The following is an 18,595-nucleotide window of genomic DNA, read 5'->3' as shown; positions in this document are numbered from 1 at the left end:
AGAACACCACGATTCAAGTATATTCTACTTTACAGTGAAAATTAAAAATTATAACATTCTATACAAAAAGAATTCTTATTTATTTATATATAAGGATTTCTAATGTGCCCACTATTGTTATTTAAATTATGTTTTAAAAATTAAGTCTCCTTTCATTATTAATATATTTGGATATATTTACTGTTAATGATGAATTTTACCTGAAAAGATATAGTAACAAAAGACTAAGGACCAGAAGCTTCAAAATGTGATATATTTTATACTGTTTGAGGAGGGGGAGTGGTTTTGGAGGGGGAATGTTTTAAATTGCAAAGACTCAGCTCAGCCCAACATTTTTGTGCCGACTACTCCTATGGATTGGAAACATTACTGATGGCCTCCAAGGGTACAGAGACAGCTGCCTCAAAAGGATGCCTTTGGCAAATTTCCTAATGCAAGTGTGAAAAAAATCACTGACTAACCTTGAGAGTTCACAAAAGGGCGAAAGGAAAAACACAGATACAAGGTGCTCTATAACACCTGGCTCCCTTCTTGGGAATATTTGGGTAGAGAAAGCACACAGTTAGTTTCTTTCCAAACCCCAGTTTTTTAATCCTGCAAGAGGATAGGGAAGTACTGTTCTTTACAAATCTATTTCTGCCTTCTTTCTCTACTTGTCTACGTTTTAAACATAACGTCCATTCCTAGAACTTCAGTCATTCTCTTCCTCCAGTATGTTTACTGTGTCTGTACCACCCAGATTTTGCGAACACAATCCTCCCTGGCATACTTACCAGATATACATTGTTCTTTAGACATCACAGTAAACACTCAAATCTCCAACCACCTAATAACCACTAACATTTACAAAATGAACCAAGTACTACTCTAATAGCACTCGTGCCAAGCTCATAATTTCTTCACTACTAAATCCAATCCAATAATTGCTCATTAAATATTTTCTCTTCAATTCTTATCTTAAATTCTTCATCCAATTTGTATTCTTTAAACACTTTGTTCCGTTTTCAAAAAACTTACTAAATATCAACTTAGTGTCACGTATCTCACTTTAAATCATCCTTTATCATCCTTCAATATGGCTGACTTGGCCCTCTTGCTTGAAAATAAAATTCCTTTCTTCTACATCCTTGTCCAGATTTTCTCTTGAAAATTCATGCTCTCACTCTCAATAGGTATCAGTTTTTCATTTTCTTGTGATTCAATTCATGAAACATCAGTATGCGTGGTTCCCATCATAATAGAATAGCTTGTACCAAACCAACCCTCTTGGCTAATAAAAGTTATAAAATCTAGACAAATGTAGAAACCATTTGAAGGCACTGAAGAGTAATGTACACAGAGAGGAACAAGAGGGGATACAACTCTTGAAAGAAGGGAAAAACAGAAAATCAGCCCCATAATCAACTCGGCTTTTCCTTTACTTTGCTGTATAACAGGAAAATAGAGTCCAAGTAGAAAGTGGCAGTCCTACTAGACTGAGAGAAGGCAGAGTTTTTGGCTAACAGAGAGCTGGAAACTAAAGAACCAAGTTCCAGAGAGGAAGAAACACAAAGAGGGGTAAATTCAAGAAAACTAGCAGAAAACAGCAGTTAGGAGGCAAAAGAGCTGAGAAGAGATTTCAGCTTCTGCCCAGTTCGAGGGAGACAAAGATTGGAGTGTAGGCCCCACCAAATCAGAAGGGCCTTTATAAACAATTCAGTCTCTCGGTTGAGACTTCAAAAAAGCCTCTCTGGGGCTTCCCTGGTGGCGCAGTGGTTGAGAATCTGCCTGCCAATGCAGGGGACACGGGTTCGAGCCCTGGTCTGGGAAGATCCCACATGCTGCGGAGCAACTGGGCCCGTGAGCCACAATTACTGAGCCTGCGCGTCTGGAGCCTGTGCTCCGCAACAAGAGAGGCCACGATAGTGAGAGGCCCGCGCACCGCGATGAAGAGTGGCCCCCGCTCGCCGCAACTGGAGAAAGCCCTAGCACAGAAATGAAGACCCAACACAGCCAAAAATAAATAAATAAGTAAATAAAATTAAAAAAAAAAAAAAAAAGCCTCTCCTTGGACTAAGGTCAAAATTGAAATAGATCAGCCCTAACAAGTCTATTAAGTCCTCAATTAAAAGTTACAAGGCATTCTAAAAAAATAAGAATAAATGGCCAACACCCATTAGGATGGCTATAATAATTAAAAAAAAAAAAAAAAAACTACAGAAAGTAACGTGTTGGCAAGAATGCAGAGAAAAAACTCTCGTACATGCTGATGGGATTGTAAAAGGGTGCAACCATTGTGGAGAACGCTTTAGCAGTTTCTCAAAGAGTTAAACATAGAGTTATCATATGACCTAGCAATTCCACTCCTGGTACAGACCCAAGAGAACTGAAGACATACATTCACACAAAACTTACACGTGACTGTTCACAGCAGCACTATTCATAATAGCCAAACAGTAGAAAAAAACCTAAATGTCCTTCAGCTGATGAATTGATAAACAAAATGTCGTAAATATCCACACAATGCAATATTATTCAGCCACAAAATGGAATGAAGTACTGATACACACTACAACATGGATAAATCTTGAAAACACTATGCTAAGTGAAGAAGTCAGACTCAAAAGGCCATACATTGTATGATTCCATTTATATGAACTGTCCAGAATAGGCAAAGCCGGAGAGACAGAAAGTAGACTGATCAGTCTTTGCCAGGGGACGGGCAGAGGGGAGAATTGGGGCTGACTGTCAATGGTCATGAGTTTTCTTTTTTGGGGTGATGGTGTCCTAGAATTAGATAATGGTGATGGCTGCATAGGACTGTGAATATACTAACACCCACTGAATTGTACACAGGGATTCCTCATATTACTGTGCTTCACAGATACCATGTTTTTCTACAAATCAGAGGCCTGTGGCAACCCTGTACGGAACAAGTGCATCGGCACCATTTTTCCAACCGCATCTGCTCATTTCGTGTCTTTGTGCCACATTTTGGTAATTTTCACAATACTTCAAACTTTTTCATGATTATTATATATGTTATGGTGGTCTGTGAGCAGCGCTCGTTAATGTTACTATTGCAAAAAGATTATAACTCACTGAAGGTTCAGATTATGGTTAGCATTTTTTAGCAATAAAATATTTTTTAATTAAGGTATGCACATTGATTTTTAGACACAGTGCTACTGCATACTTCATAGACTACAGTACAGTCTAAACATAACTTTTATGTGCTCTGGGAAACTGAAAAATTTCTGTGACTAGCTTTATTGCCATATTCACTGTACTGTGGTGGTCTGGAACTGAATCCACAATATCTCTGAGGGGTGCCTGTACTCTAAAAGGTTAAAATGATGAACCTCATGTTATGCGAATTTCATCTCCATTAAAAAAAAAAAAAAAAAGAGTAGATGGACAACAAATAGAAATAATAGAAAACAGGAGAAGACACATAGGTCATTCACATTTTAGAGTTATCTGACAGACTTTAAAAATGACTGATTGATATATTCAAGGCAAAAAACAAACAGGACAAATGGAGAATTTCAGCAAAGCCTAGAATTCTTAAGTCAAAGGGAGCAACAAACGTACAGAAAAGACGACACATCAGAAAGATACAAAGGAGAGAAAATATGAACAGAAAGTGAAAAGACATGTACATCATGGTGAAAAGGCCTAAAACACATCTAACTGGAGTTACAAAAGTAGAAGAGAGGGAATTCCCTGGAGGTCCAGAGGTTAGGACTCCACGCTCTCACTGCCACGGGCATGGGTTTGATACCTGGTTGGGGAACTAAAATCCCACAAGCCATGCAGTGCGGCCAAAAAAAGAAAAAAAATGTAGAGAAGAGAAAATAACACATAAGCAATAAGAATACTGCTCAAGAATTTTCCAAAGCTAACAAAAGACATGAGTCTCTAGCAAACGTATGAAGCGCTACAAACCTCAGCAGGATATGAAGAAAACCATGGCTAGATACTTCAGAGTCAAAGTCCTAAAAACCAAAGTCAAAGTGAAAATCTTAAAAGTAGCCAGGGAAAATAAGACACATTACCTTCAGGTGAATGGCAATTAGACTAAAAACCTTTTTTTATCAGAAATAATGGAAATAGAATATTTTTAAAATGACATCTTTAAAGTGCTAAGACAGAAAAAGAAAATAATCAACAACCAACCTAGAATTCTATACTAAGAGAAAATAATCTCCAAACACAAAAATGAAACAATAATAGTATCAGATGAACAAAAGCTAAGATAACCTGTAACAAGTGAAGACAATTCATCCAGCTAAATGAAAATGGCACAGAACTAGAGGGATTAATAAGAATGGAAAGGTAATATGTAGATAAATAAAAACATTAACATTTAAAATAATAGTGGGACTTTCCTGGTGGCACAGTGGTTAAGAATCTGCCTGCCAGTGCAGGGGACATGGGTTCGAGCCCTGGTCTGGGAAGATCCCACATGCCGCAGAGCAACTAAGCCCGTGCGCCACAACTACTGAGCCTGCGCTCTAGAGCCCGTAAGCCACAACTACTGAGCCCATGTGCCACAACTACTGAAGCCCGTGTGCCGAGAGCCTGTGCTCTGCAACAAGAGAAGCCACCGCAGTGAGAAGCACGCGCATGTCAACAAAGAGTAGCCCCTGCTCGACACAACTAGAGAAAGCCCGCGTGCAGCAACAAAGACCCAACACAGCCAAAAATTAATTAATTAATTAATTAATTACATAATAGTAACAATGAATAGTATAGTTTAAACATATGTAGAAGTATAAAATATGACAAGACTAACATAAAGGACAGCAGAATACATGAAGTTATATTGTTGCAAATTTCCTGTATTTTTCAGCAACTGTTAAAAGTACAAATTTAGAGCGGAATCTAATAAACCAAGGATGCATATTGTAATCTGTTAGGCAACTACTTAAAAATGCATATGCACATATAAAAAAGGTGTAACTAAAAAACTAGTAGAGAGGAACAAATAATGCTTGATTAATTCAAAGAAGGACCAGAAAGAGACAAATAGGAAACTAGTATCAGGTTGATAGACGGAAAGCCTACTATATCATGTTCAACGTTAAATGTATATAGACCCCTCATTTCAATAAAATAACAAAATTATTAAATTTTTAAAATGCTCAACTATATTCTGTTCACAAGAGATCCACTTTAAACTTAAGGACACATATGTGTTAAAAGAAAAAGAATACTATGTAAACACTAATCAAAAGTATGGTGATGTCACTATATATTAGATAGTTGACTTAAATCAAGAAATATTACTGGGGGAATTCCCTGGCAGTCCAGTTAGGACTCTGTGCTTCCACTGCAGGGGGCACAGGTTCAATCCCTGGTCCCTGGTTGGGGAACTAAGATCCCACAAGCCATGTGGTGTGACCAGATAAACAAATAAATAAAATAAAAAGAAATACTACTAGAAATACTAAAGGGATAGTTTATTATAATAAAAGGATCAATTCAACAGAAATGTAACAATCATAAATTTGCATACAACTCATAATTGCAGTTTCAAAATCTATAACGTAAAAGGAAAAATGGAATAATCCATAATAATGGTTGGAGATTTTAATATACTCCTTCTAGTAACTGACAGAACAAGGAGACCAAAAAAACAACAAACAAATGGGAAAAAAACCCCTGAGAATATGAAAGATTTGACATCATTATTAACAACTCAATGTAATTAACATGCATAGACTACTATATGCAACAATTGCATAATACACATTCTTCTCAAGTACTCAAGGAATATAGACCAAACTAGGTCATATACAGGGCCACAGAGCAAGTCAACAAATAACAAATGATTGAAATCTTATGCTGTATGTTTTGAGTACAGTGAAATTAAACTAGAAATCAATAACAGGAAACCAATAACCTGTTATTTAATGAAGAAATAACAATGGAAATTAGAAAATACGTTTAACTGAATGGTAATGAAAATGCAACATCAAAATTTGTGAGACGCAGCTACAGCTATGCTAAAAGGAAAATTTATAGCTTTAAAAATGCATATTTAAAATTCATTTTTAAGAAAAGTTGAAAAATTAATGATATAAGCTTCTACCTGCAGTAGCTAGGAAAAGACATCAGTCAAACCCAAAGTAGTATAATGAAGGAAATAAAATAGACAAGTACTCAATGAACCATATGTAATCTTCCAGAGAACACAAAAATGCAGAACAATTCCCAATCCTTAATGAGGTCACCAAAACTCTGACACCAAAACCTCACAACGACATTACAAGAAAGAAATTTACAGGCCGATATTTCTCATGAACAGACGCAAAAATCCTAAACAAAATTTTGCAAATCAAATACAGGCTGTATTAAAAGACGATGCATTATATAACCAATGGAATTTATTCCAGGAGTGCAGGCTGATTTAACTTTTGGAAATTAATCATTGTAACTCACCAAATTACCAAAATAAAATTCATATAATCATCTCAATAAAGGAAAATTATCTGATAAAATTCAACACCCACTAAAGACTTTAAAAAATTAATAGGAGCATCCTTAATCTAACAAGTCTAGTTTACAAAAAAAATGTATACTCAATATCATCTTACTGATGAAATACTGGACTTTCAGGAAAGAAAACAAGAATTCAGGAACAAGACAAGAATATCCATTAACACCAAGTCTAGTCAACAAAATAAATAAACCAATAAACAAATCAGTAGTATAAAAAAAATATAAAGTAGGAAAAAAATAAGAAGGAATAAAAGATTGGAAAAGACATATAATTATTATTCAAAGATGACATGATTGAATGCATAGAAAACCCCAAGAAAATCTGTAACAAACTATGAGAATCACTAAGGTAACTAGAGACAAGGTCAATATATAAAAATCAACTGTATTTCTATATATTGCCAATAAACTAGAAAATTAAAATTTAAAAAATGATACCATGTATAACAGCATCCAAAAAAATTGAATAGCTAGGAACAAATCTAGCAAGAGATGTGCAATACTTCTACACTGCGACATTGCTGAGAGAAATTAAGGAGTTTACTAAACAGAGGGATATGCCATCTTCATTGACTGGAAGACTAAATATTGTGGAGGTATCAGTTTCTCCAATGTTGACTTAGAGATTCCATGTAATCTCAATCAAAATCCCAACAGGCATTCTGTAGAAATTAACAAGCTGACTGTAAAATTTATATGGAAATACAAAAGACAAAATAGCCAGGACACTCGAAGGACAACACTACCTGCTGTTATAATTAAGATATTGGTTGGTGCAAGGACAGATAAACAGACCAATAGAATAAAAAGACCAACAGAATAGAGTTGAGGAACAGTGTAACACATACAGTCACCTTACAACAAAATGACTTATATTCAATGGGTAAAAACTGATCTTTCCAATAAATGGTACTGGATAAGTTGAATATCATATGAACAAAAATGAACCCTGACTCCTAGCTCAGATCATAAACAAATTTAATTTGCAATGAATCATGGATAGACAAACTTTTAGAAGAATGCATAGGCATATCTTCATGACCCTGATACAAGAAAATATTTCTTAAACAAGATACAGAAAAGAAATAAAAAAGATTGATAAATTGGATTTCATTTAAATTAGAAACTCTGTTCATCCAAAGACATCATAAAGAGAATAAAAAAGCAACTTTTGAACTGGAGGAAGGTATCTGCAATATATATAGCCAATAAAAGATTTGTATCTAGAATAAAGAACCCCTACAAATCAATTTAAAAAAAGAAAACCCCATGGAAAATGGGCAAAAAACAGGCATCAGGAAACTTTTCTGGAATGGCAGCATTGTTCTATATCCTGATTGTAGTGGTGGTTACATGGATTTGTCAAAATTCATCCATCTATACAATTTAAATCAATGAATTTTATTCTCTGTAAATTATACCTCAAATGTCATTTCCTCAAGGAAGACCACCAGAATCATCAGCCCCCATTATCTGCTCCCTTAGTCCTAGATGCCCTTCCTTCATAGCATTTACAATTGGCACTTAAAATGTTTGTGTAATTAATTAATGTCTGCCGACCACACTATATGTTAACTCTGTTAGGACTGAGTCCATAATTATATTTGCCTATCACTGTAGCCCCCAATCATCTAGTGTCAAATATGGTACTCAATAAAGATTTGTTAAATGAAAACATGATTTTAAAATACAGCATTTCAAAATTAAATCAGGGGCCAGTATCTTTGTGGTAATTTTCATGTTTTTTAATTGTCCAAATTGCCTATTCTACCTCCACATCTCCATCTGGAAGTCTATCAGACATCTCAACTTAAAATCTACAACACTGACTCCCTGATATCTCTGCCTCAGCCTCAAATCCCTTTACCCAACAGTATCAGCTGATGGCAATTTCATCCTTCCAGTTGCTCTGAAAACCATGGGGTCATCTTTGACACTTCTCTTCTTCTTACACTCTGCCCCCTACGTCCAATTTTCAACATATCCTTTGAGCTCTACCTTTAACATATACTCACAGTTTGACCACTTCTACCACTACCTCTTCTGCTACCACCCTGCTACCAGCCACCATCACCACTCTCATGTTGATTACTGCAAGGGCCTCCTTACTCGATTTCCTGCTCCGACCCACACTTCTCCATAGAAAATTCTCCACACAGTAAGCAGAATGAGCTTATTAAAATATAACAATTCACTCTTCCGCTCAGAATCCTCCAAGGGCTTCCGATTTCAGAGTGAAAAAGTCCTTACAATAGCCTACACAATAGGTTCTGTTCATACAAACTCCTTATTCTGTCCCAGCCACAACAGCCTTCATGTTGTTACTTCAACAAGCCAGGCACAGTTTCACTTCAGGAGCTTTCCACTGCTTCTTTCCTCTGCCTAAAACACTCTTCCTCAAGTCCTAGCTCAGATGTCACCTTCTCAAAGAGGTCTACCCTGACCACTCTATTTCATATTGCAAATTCCATCCCCGGCCTCCAGTATTCCCAATACACCTCTCCCTCTATTTGTTTTCCTTTTCCTTAGCTCTTTCCATTGTCCAACAGACTACGTGATTTAATTATTTGTTATGCCTGCCTCATTTGCTAGAATATAAAACCCAAGAGAGCAGGAATATTTGTGTTTTGCTCACTGATGTTTCAAAAACTAACTATTGCCTGACACACAGTAGGCACTTAATACTTAGTAAATAAATGAAGAAACCATCAAATTTAAATGATTTACTATAAAACTAAAACTAATTCTGACTATAAAATTATCTTCAATATTTCTTTAAAATATAAAAAAACTGAAAAATACAAATTTTAGTTTAACAATTCTTCATCTGTTTAACTATCATTAGTATAGCTGTCATTAAAATAGTTCCCTGGGGCTTCCCTGGTGGCGCAGTGGTTGAGAGTCTGTCTGCTAATGCAGGGGACACGGGTTCGAGCCCTGGTCTGGGAAGATCCCACATGCCGCAGAGCAACTAGGCCCGTGAGCCACAACTACTGAGCCTGCGCGTCTGGAGCCTGTGCTCCGCAACAAGAGAGGCCGCGATAGTGAGAGGCCCGCGCACCGCGATGAAGAGTGGCCCCCGCTTGCCGCAACTAGAGAAAGCCCTCGCACAGAAACGAAGACCCAACACAGCCAAAAATTAATTAATTAATTAATTGATTAATTTTAAAAAGTTCCCCAAAGGAGGCACTAAAGTGACATGTAGAAACAGGAGATTTAAAAATAAATTATTCAAAACAGGCTATACATATTTTACATATATAGATACATATACACAGATAAAATACTTCCAAAAGTTGATAAAGAGATGATCCCTATACACACAAAAGATTCTTGATTAGTCAACCAAGACTGGATCCAAAAGCCCCATCTGTATCATATTTGCCTTACTTCCTAGTCCTAAAATCAGCCTCCCCAAAATGAATTTTACACATATCTGAAACAGTTTAGGAAGGTCTCCTCGATTCCTCATTCGTGCCTACAAGAAATTTCAGGATGCCACCATGGGTAGCCTTGAATTTATGCTGCCTTTCGACCTCACCAATTGATTTCTTCAATTTAACAATCTCATAAATTGTCATATGGCACCTTGTTCCAAAAAAGATAGCTAATATTCAGTCCTATTGTAAAATGTGATCAGTTTAACTTTCGTAACTAATAATATCTCCCAGTTATTTTCACAGCATGCTGATTCTCCAAATGTCCTAAAGGCTTAGGCCCCAGAATGACTGACCTACTAACAATATTCTCCCCAGTTTTAGTACTAGGTTCCCCACTAAATTCAACTTTATGAAACAGCAAACATTCCTACCATAACAAATCCAACATTACACTTTGTCTCAGCTCTGAAAAACCAAGTCTTCTGGACCCTGATGATGTTAACCACCAAACAATCACTCCAGAACCATATAATCTAAAGAACAAAAAGTAAATGTCTTTTTCTTCACAGACCAGAAGATTTCGCTAGAGTATTCTTTCAAAAGAAAAGAAAAAAATAAATAAACTAATCTACTCCTGAAACATTGGGAGACAGGACTCTAAGCCTTTCTTAAAGTTGTAATAATACCACCCATTAAGAAATATATATATGGCTTGGGACTTCCCTGGTGGCACAGTGCCAATGCAGGGGACACGGGTTCAAGCCCTGGACCGGGAAGATCCCACATGCTGCGGAGCAACTAAGCCCGTGTGCCACAACTACTGAGCCTGCGCTCTAGAGCCCGTGAGCCACAACTACTGAAGCCTGCGCACCTAGAGCCCATGCTCCGCAACAAGAGAAGCCACCGCAATGAGAAGCCCGCACACCGCAACGGAGAGTAACCCCCGCTCACCGCAACTAGAGAAGAAAGCCTGTGCGCAGCAATGAAGACCCAGCACAACCAAAACTAATAAATAAATAAATACATTTTAAAAAAAAAAAAAAAGAAGAAATATATATTTGCTTGATCTTGGATTTTTTAAATATTATTTTTGTATCTGTACCAGTCTGGCTAAATTACAAAAATAATGTGTAATCATTATAAAAATAGAAACAATACACACAGGAACCATTGCTAAAAGCTTGGTATGCACATCTCCAGAATCTTTTTCAAAATTCATATATATAAACATATATTTAGTTTTTAAAAGTAGGGTCACACTATCCTGTTATTAATTCTACTGTAGGTATTATTCTATATAATTCAATCTCATGCAAAAGTACAGAACTCAACTGAATAAGATATAACAGTTTTTAACCCATCCTCACTACTGACAGTTTTTCCTTGTATTGTTTTATTATTTTGCCAATAAAAATAAGGCTTAAACAACCTTGTACAAATACTTTTATGTACTTATTCTGTGCAAATAAGAGTAAATTACTTAATTTCCAACATTTAGGTTCTTTACTTTCTTAGCTATATGGCAAACAAATTCTGCTCTTTATAGAGGTGAGCTAGATACATCATTTTCAATTAATAACAAAGGGACAACCTTTAGGTTCTCTAGTACATTTATAAGCTTCATTCACTAATATAGTTCTGCAAGAAAATTACACACACATTTGCATTTCTCGCAGTAAGATATATCCAATTTCTTTACATATTTGGACTCAGTTAGACAGTCTTCTGAATTTTATATATGCTTTCCAGCAAATAGTTAACATGATTTTTCCTAGGATTCTAAAAAGACAAGATAGGCAACAATGTTGGCAAAATGCTCCCTATAATACATTAATGTAGAGAAATGTGCCCCCATAAATCAATTCTCTATGAAATACAGGGTTACCTCCTTTACGAAACCTTCCCTAATCCTCAACAGCAGAACTAATTACTTCTATGTTTCAAATGTACTTTAAATATACATAATTCTAAAATAGCATATAAGTATACTATAGAATTACTATGTTGTCTTTAATATCATTTATAGAACTTTTTGGCATATAAAATACACATACACATTTCAAAAGACCATTTCACCTGTAGTCTTGCTTCTGTTTTTAATACCAAAATGTCTTAATTAGACACCTTTTATTTTGCAGCACTTTATTAGGTAGAAGAGAAAGAAGACAGCTGTGGCTGGTGAAAGAAAGGGGAGTAGTCTGAGATGATCACTATGTTTCTGACTAAAAGAACTCAGTGTTTATACTACTCACTTGAGATAGGAAATAGCAAAATGGCTGTGCACTTTTTTTTCCTTTAACAGCAGGGAACAGAGGGGGAACTGAGACGGATGACTTTTGCCTACATTGTGTGGAGAGGCCTGTAAAATATCCAAACTGGTTATGTCAAGTGGAAGCTAGATTCATGGGGCACACTTGGGCAAGAAGATACATATTTGGGAGCCAAGAATATGGAGGGGAACATCAAGTCAAGAATATAAAAAACCAGGAGTGTGGGTGAAATCTCCCAGGAAGGGTGTGTATAGTAAAAAGTTGTTCAAGTACAGATCATCAACATTTGATAGGTAGGTAAAAGGCAGCTGAGCAGCTAGAAAGGTAAAAAAGAAAACTATCGCAGAAGTTAAAGAATACAAGTTTCAACATTATCACACTGACCAAATAAATATGATCATGTTCATCAAACACTTAAAACATTCTGAAAATGATCACAATATTGAAGAAAAGTTCTTTCCATACTTCTAAATAAGAACGTAAACGCTTTCATTAAAAAAACTGTAATAAAAAAACAAGGTACAGAACAGTGTGTATGGCAAGGTTCTACCTGCCTAGAAAAGAAGGGGAAAGTATGTATTTACACTGGCTTTTATTTGCATAAAAAGCAGGTATAAGACCGAGGTAGGAGTAGGCTTCTGTATGACTTTTTGTAGTTTTTAATGTTCTAACCACATCAAAGTATTACCTGTGCTAAAAATTAAGTTAAAATTTATAAATGAAATAAACTCTGCTAATCTTTAAAATGTTCCACAACTCTAACCACGTGTTCCCACGTGTTCCTTCACTTCACTTGGATCACACCTGTAAACAGTAAATCCTATAATATCAAATTTTAGTCAGTGAGATACCTTAACAGATGGATGCTCTGCCAGCACAGTCACTGAACGTGAAGACAAATATATTATCGTTTTTACTGACACTTGCGTAAGGAAAGGCTGATCAAGTGCCCAATGCTAACTCAAAACATCAAGTGTGGTATCACCAAAAAATGAAATTTAGGAAATAAAAAACAATATATAAAATGTAAGGCTACTTCCTCTAACCAATTTTCATTAATAATTAAGACTTTTATTTTTTGTACGGAACACCTATTAAACAAAAATGATCTTTAATACTTCTAAAATTCAAGTGTATCTGATTAAATTAGAGATTTCTTTAAACAATGCTCATAATGAATTAAGTGAAAAGCAAGACAAGTAATTCCAATTAACTTTCAGCCTTCTTTTAAAATTAAATGCATACCATAAAAAGAAACGAAATTGAGTTATTTGTAGTGAGGTGGATGGACCTAGAGACTGTCATACAGAGTGAAGTAAGTCAGAAAGAGAAAAACAAATACCGTATGCTAACACATATATATGGAACCTTAAAAAAAAAAAATGGTTCTGAAGAACCTTCGGGCAGGACAGGAATAAAGACACAGACATAGAGAATGGACTTGAGGACACGGGGAGGGGGAAGGGTAAGCTGGGACGAAGTGAGAGAGTGGCATGGACATACATACACTACCAAATGTAAAATAGATAGCTAGTGGGAAACAGCCGCATAGCACAGGGAGATCAGCTCGGTGCTTTGTGTCCACCTAGACAGGTGGGATAGGGAGGGTGGGAGGGAGACGCAAGAGGGAGGGGATATGAGGATATATGTATAAATATAGCTGATTCACTTTGTTATACAGCAGAAACTAACACACCATTGTAAAGCAATTATACTCCAATAACGATGTTAAAAAAAAAAACAACTTGATTCTACAAATATATGCTTTGCCTTCTTCCATACTGACAGAAGAAAATTAAATGCATATACACTCAATCTTAGGGAATGGCATTAATGTCAGTTGAGTCTCCAAACTCCTTCCCTTATCCTGCATATGTATTCAGTAACTGAATCCTGCTAATCTTCTTTCAAATTCTCCTTAATCTGACTTCTCTTTCCATTTACACGTTCCAATTGCGTACTACCTTCATCTTCATCACCATCAATATTTACTGAGTACCTCCTATATACTGGACACCATGAATTGTCTGAATTAATCCTTCATTTAATAGCATTAGAGAATAAGTATTATCTTTCTCATATTGTAAAAATGGCCATGGTACACATCAAATGAAGGTGATACTACAGAAATAGGAATCATATTTTTCCAAAGTTTTGCATATCCTCAAACATCACTGGATATTCCATTTAAAATGCATAGCAATATAAAATCCTCGATTCCTAGTTACACAATAGAATCACCTGAAAAGCTTTTAAAATGTGCAGCCAAGGTAAAGAAACACTAGACCATGTGATTATCGACGCTCCTTCCAGTTCTAAAACTTTTAATTCTGTAGAAATATTTCTAGACTGTATGCCTTCAAAATGAACTACCACAATAAAAAGACTATTTTCTCCCCAAGTTTTTCCCAAAGAAAAATTAAATCAATGGATAAAAGCTTTTTCTTAAATTTAAATTGTTCTCTCATAATTCTTTCTTAAATCAATGGTGCTTACTACTTCATAATACTAGCAGATGACAAAAATAAACTAACAATAACTAATACTAGCCTAAAACTTAGAAATGCAATTTCTTCAAAGTACATTTGTAGGAAGGACTTACATACACATAATATAGTCATATTTTCTACTGGTAAAATTGTTCCTAGTTCATATAACGAAAATAATTATGTCAATAGTTTATGTTGTTTCAGAAAGTAAATACCAACTCTGAAAATCAACATTCTAATGATGCCTCTAACAGTTACCAAGGTAGATAGGACCCTATATACCTCTACTAAATGGAGTCAGAATAGTGTAAATTTTGAATTATGTCAGTTTTGTACAAATATTTGGACTCTTTCAATGCCACCTCAGCTGTCAGGTACACCGCTTGTAAGTATGCCTGCCTATGGAATACACTCTCCAAGTTCTGATTTGTGATTTGCTGCTTTTTGGCTATGGGCTTAAAATTGAAAAAGCAAACTTGTTCAAATATGTGTAAGGCTAAGAATAGTTTCTGTTACAAACTTACAATGCCTTTGAAATAAGAAAAGAATACCCAGGGCCCAAACTAAGAAGCAAAATGCCTAAGTGTTAGTACACTGGCTTTATAAGTTGTTTTTCTCCTTTTAGGTCTTTTTCCATTTATTCCTGGTTTTTTAATTCTTGACTTTCTTTCAAAGAGGAGAAGTTTGCTAGATCTAGTCTTGTTCCAGGTACATGAAATATTACTATAAATACATAATTCCTCTTTTGGGAGGACATTAAAAAACTTAAAAGCTGAGCATACGTATAATTATGAGCACATTTCTAACCAGTTAAATAAAGTGAAAAACTCCGTTCTGGAAAACTTGAGTAAAATCACCCTAAAACATACAGTCCTTTTTCAGGGTCAAAATTTCTCAAACTACAGTTAGTAAGTAGTATATTCTATCCCTTTTGGCAGATTGGTTGTATGTATTCTACTATTCTAGTTTTCTCAAATTCACCTTTCTTCCTATTTCATCTCTAATCCAACTGCTTTCCTTCTTGCTGATTTTCCCCCTCTTTAGCCCCGCTTTTATTATTGGTCCAACTCTCTGTTGTTCCCCCTACTATGAGGATCTATTTATTTCTAGGCTTTCTAAAACCCCTCTTCCTTTGTTAATTTAGCTTCCCAAGCAACCTAACCTTCAAAATACCCTTTTTTTAAAATGAAAATTTGATCACATATTTTAAATAAAACTTTGACCAATATTAAGAGGGAAAAATTTTATTTCAAAATACACAAATGGCAATAACTATATTCTTTAGTAAAATATGATGTAAAATAGTGACTGTGTTAAATGAATCTGAAACAATGGTAGGTTTGTAATGAAATGTGTGTCTTTCCTTTGTGATGGTTCTTAACCAGGTGACAGTAAAATAACATAATACTTCCGCTGAATATAAATAGTAATAATTTTTACTGTCCTATGTGATTTGTAGGGAAAAATGTAAACTCTATAAAAAACAAATAAAAAAAATTCAATAACAGTGTATAACTTAGCAACAGATGAGAATGGAATAGTAAATTCTGAGTTAGAGATTTTGCAGTACCTTAATGAATATCTATGGGAATATTTATGTGGTAAATTTTACCACATTGGCTTCTCAATAATTACTACCTCCTTGAGGAAGGGCAAGAGAAATGAGTAACTAAATCTCAAGATGTGTGGTATGACCCAACATTTTTGTGTTCTGCATAAAAGCTAGAGAGAATATGGAACATATCTGAGAAACTGTAATGTTTAAGACTTTAAGACATTTCCATATTTTATGAAGACAATATTTCAAATCAAGACAAACTGACAAAATCCAGAATTGCACAGTATCATAAGTCACATAGAGACTCTCAACTGGTTGGGTAGAAGGGATATGGAAGGGTTAACAGAATCACCTGAGAACACTTTGCAAACTACCCTCATTCCCCAACCACCCACGAGACTCTAATAAGACTATCTGGGGGAGAATGACCCCTCTCCACACTCAATGCCCTGACTTGAGAACCTGTGCGCAATGCGTTACTGTTTTGATGAGAACATGTTCAGAACGTGTCACATCTTTCAGATGTACTAGAACAGGAGAAAAAAAAAGAAAAAAGAATCACTGAGTTATAGGCCACCACGGTGATGATAAGCTAAATTCTTCTTTTTTTTTTAACATCTTTATTGGAGTATAATTGTTTTACAATGGTGTGTTAGTTTCTGCTGTACAACAAAGTGAATCAGCTATACATATACATATATCCCCATATCTCCTCCTTCTTGTGTCTCCCTCCCGCCCTCCCCATCCCACCCCTCTAGGTGCACAAAAAGCACCGAGCTGATCTCCCTGTGCTATGCAGCTGCTTCCCACTAATAAGCTAAATTCTTAACCTGCCTCTTAAATCTATGGTATAGTCCCCAAACTATAAGCAGACTCATTCATTTAACTTTTTTTTTAAACTTAACACCTGAGTACAGGAATAATGCTAGACAAGAAAGAAACAAAAATGATCAAGGCATTCATTTCCATAACAACACAGTAGAACAATCAAGACACTGCAGGTTGTAAAATTTAGATTCAAGCTCTAGAAAAATCTAGCCACATCCTACCCTGATACACAAACTTAAGAGCAAATGGGTCAGACTTTAATTTCCATTCCATCCTAATAGCAACATGACTTGGTATCATAATGCATGAACTGCTTTCAGTAAGGCCTGGGTTCAAATGCCATGCTACCACTTACCAACTACAAGTCCCTAGACACATTAATCACCCTGAGACTCAGTTTCCTCAACCACAGAATGGGACTAATATCTTAAAAGACTCTGAGGATGAAATAAAGTACTGAAAGGATCCAATACTTAGTAGTCCTTCTGCAAGTGTTTGTTCTCTCTCCAGTGAAACAGTCATATCTAAGAAGCCTCAAAAATAACTAATATTCTATGGATAGCAAAACAGAATTCTATTCCAATACTTAGGAATCACATAGGTTATCAGCAAATTAGGTCATTCAAACCCTCCACTGCAGACAACAAAAAAAGCTGGAGAAAATACTTTTAAAATATGTTTAAAGATATGGAAGAGCACACAAAGTAGTTAAAAATGAACAGGCCAAGATCCAAAAGAAAAAAAATCCAGAGACATGGGCCCAAACTTGGGGGCTACATTTGCTGTGGGCATGTTAGCCAATATAGAAAGCCAGTTGAGAATTTTCCAAAACTGATAAAAGATATCAATCCACAGATTTCAGAAATCTCAACAAACACCAAGCAGGATAAATAAAAAGAAACACACACCTAGAGAGATCATAGTAAAACTGCAAAAAACTCTAGACAAAGCAAAAAATCTTCAACACAGTCAAAGAAAATAGTCAAACTGCCTTCAAAATAGTAACGTTTGCAACGACACTCAACTGTCAATAGATAAAAGCCAGAAAACAGTAGAATGATTAATTTAATGTGCTCACATGCCAACCTAAAATCTGTCCCTGCCAAAAACATCTTTTAAGAATGATAGTGAAAAGGCATTTTCAGATCACCAAAAAAACAAAAACAAACAAACAAAAAAAGACCTGAAGGTATTTGTCACCACCAAACCAATGCTAAAAGGAAATACTGAAATATGTTCTCTAGGGAGGAAAAAAGAAATGATCTGAGAGAAAAGGTTGTAAATGAAGGGAGGAATGAAAAGCATCAAAAACGGTAACAATGATAATCGTCTTCTAATGAAGACTAACTTTAAAAAAAAGTAAAAATCACTTGTGAGTAAACATCCACAGATTTAAAATGTGTAACACAATGGATAAGTCATTGAGGGAATGAATTGAAATAAAGTATCTGAGGGTCCTTGAATTGTTAACTATATAGTAACCTCTAAAATAATAGTAAGTATGTAAGTATATAATTTCCAAACTAGCAGAAAAAAAAAAAATTATCAAGACAAAAAGAACAGAAGAAAAGGAATATAAACAGA

At 35.4% G+C, this 18,595-nt stretch overlaps 1 protein-coding gene across 3 annotated transcripts in view; it reads right to left on the bottom strand.

Moving 5' to 3' along the window:
- SS18 (SS18 subunit of BAF chromatin remodeling complex) overlaps positions 1–18,595 on the bottom strand; it is a 74,802-nt gene that overhangs the window by 38,419 nt on the left and 17,788 nt on the right. The window lies entirely within an intron of this gene.

Source organism: Eubalaena glacialis, chromosome 15 (assembly GCF_028564815.1).
Source record: "Eubalaena glacialis isolate mEubGla1 chromosome 15, mEubGla1.1.hap2.+ XY, whole genome shotgun sequence".
Taxonomy (NCBI): Eukaryota; Metazoa; Chordata; class Mammalia; order Artiodactyla; family Balaenidae; genus Eubalaena; species Eubalaena glacialis.
This window is presented reverse-complemented; position numbering and strand designations above follow the sequence as displayed.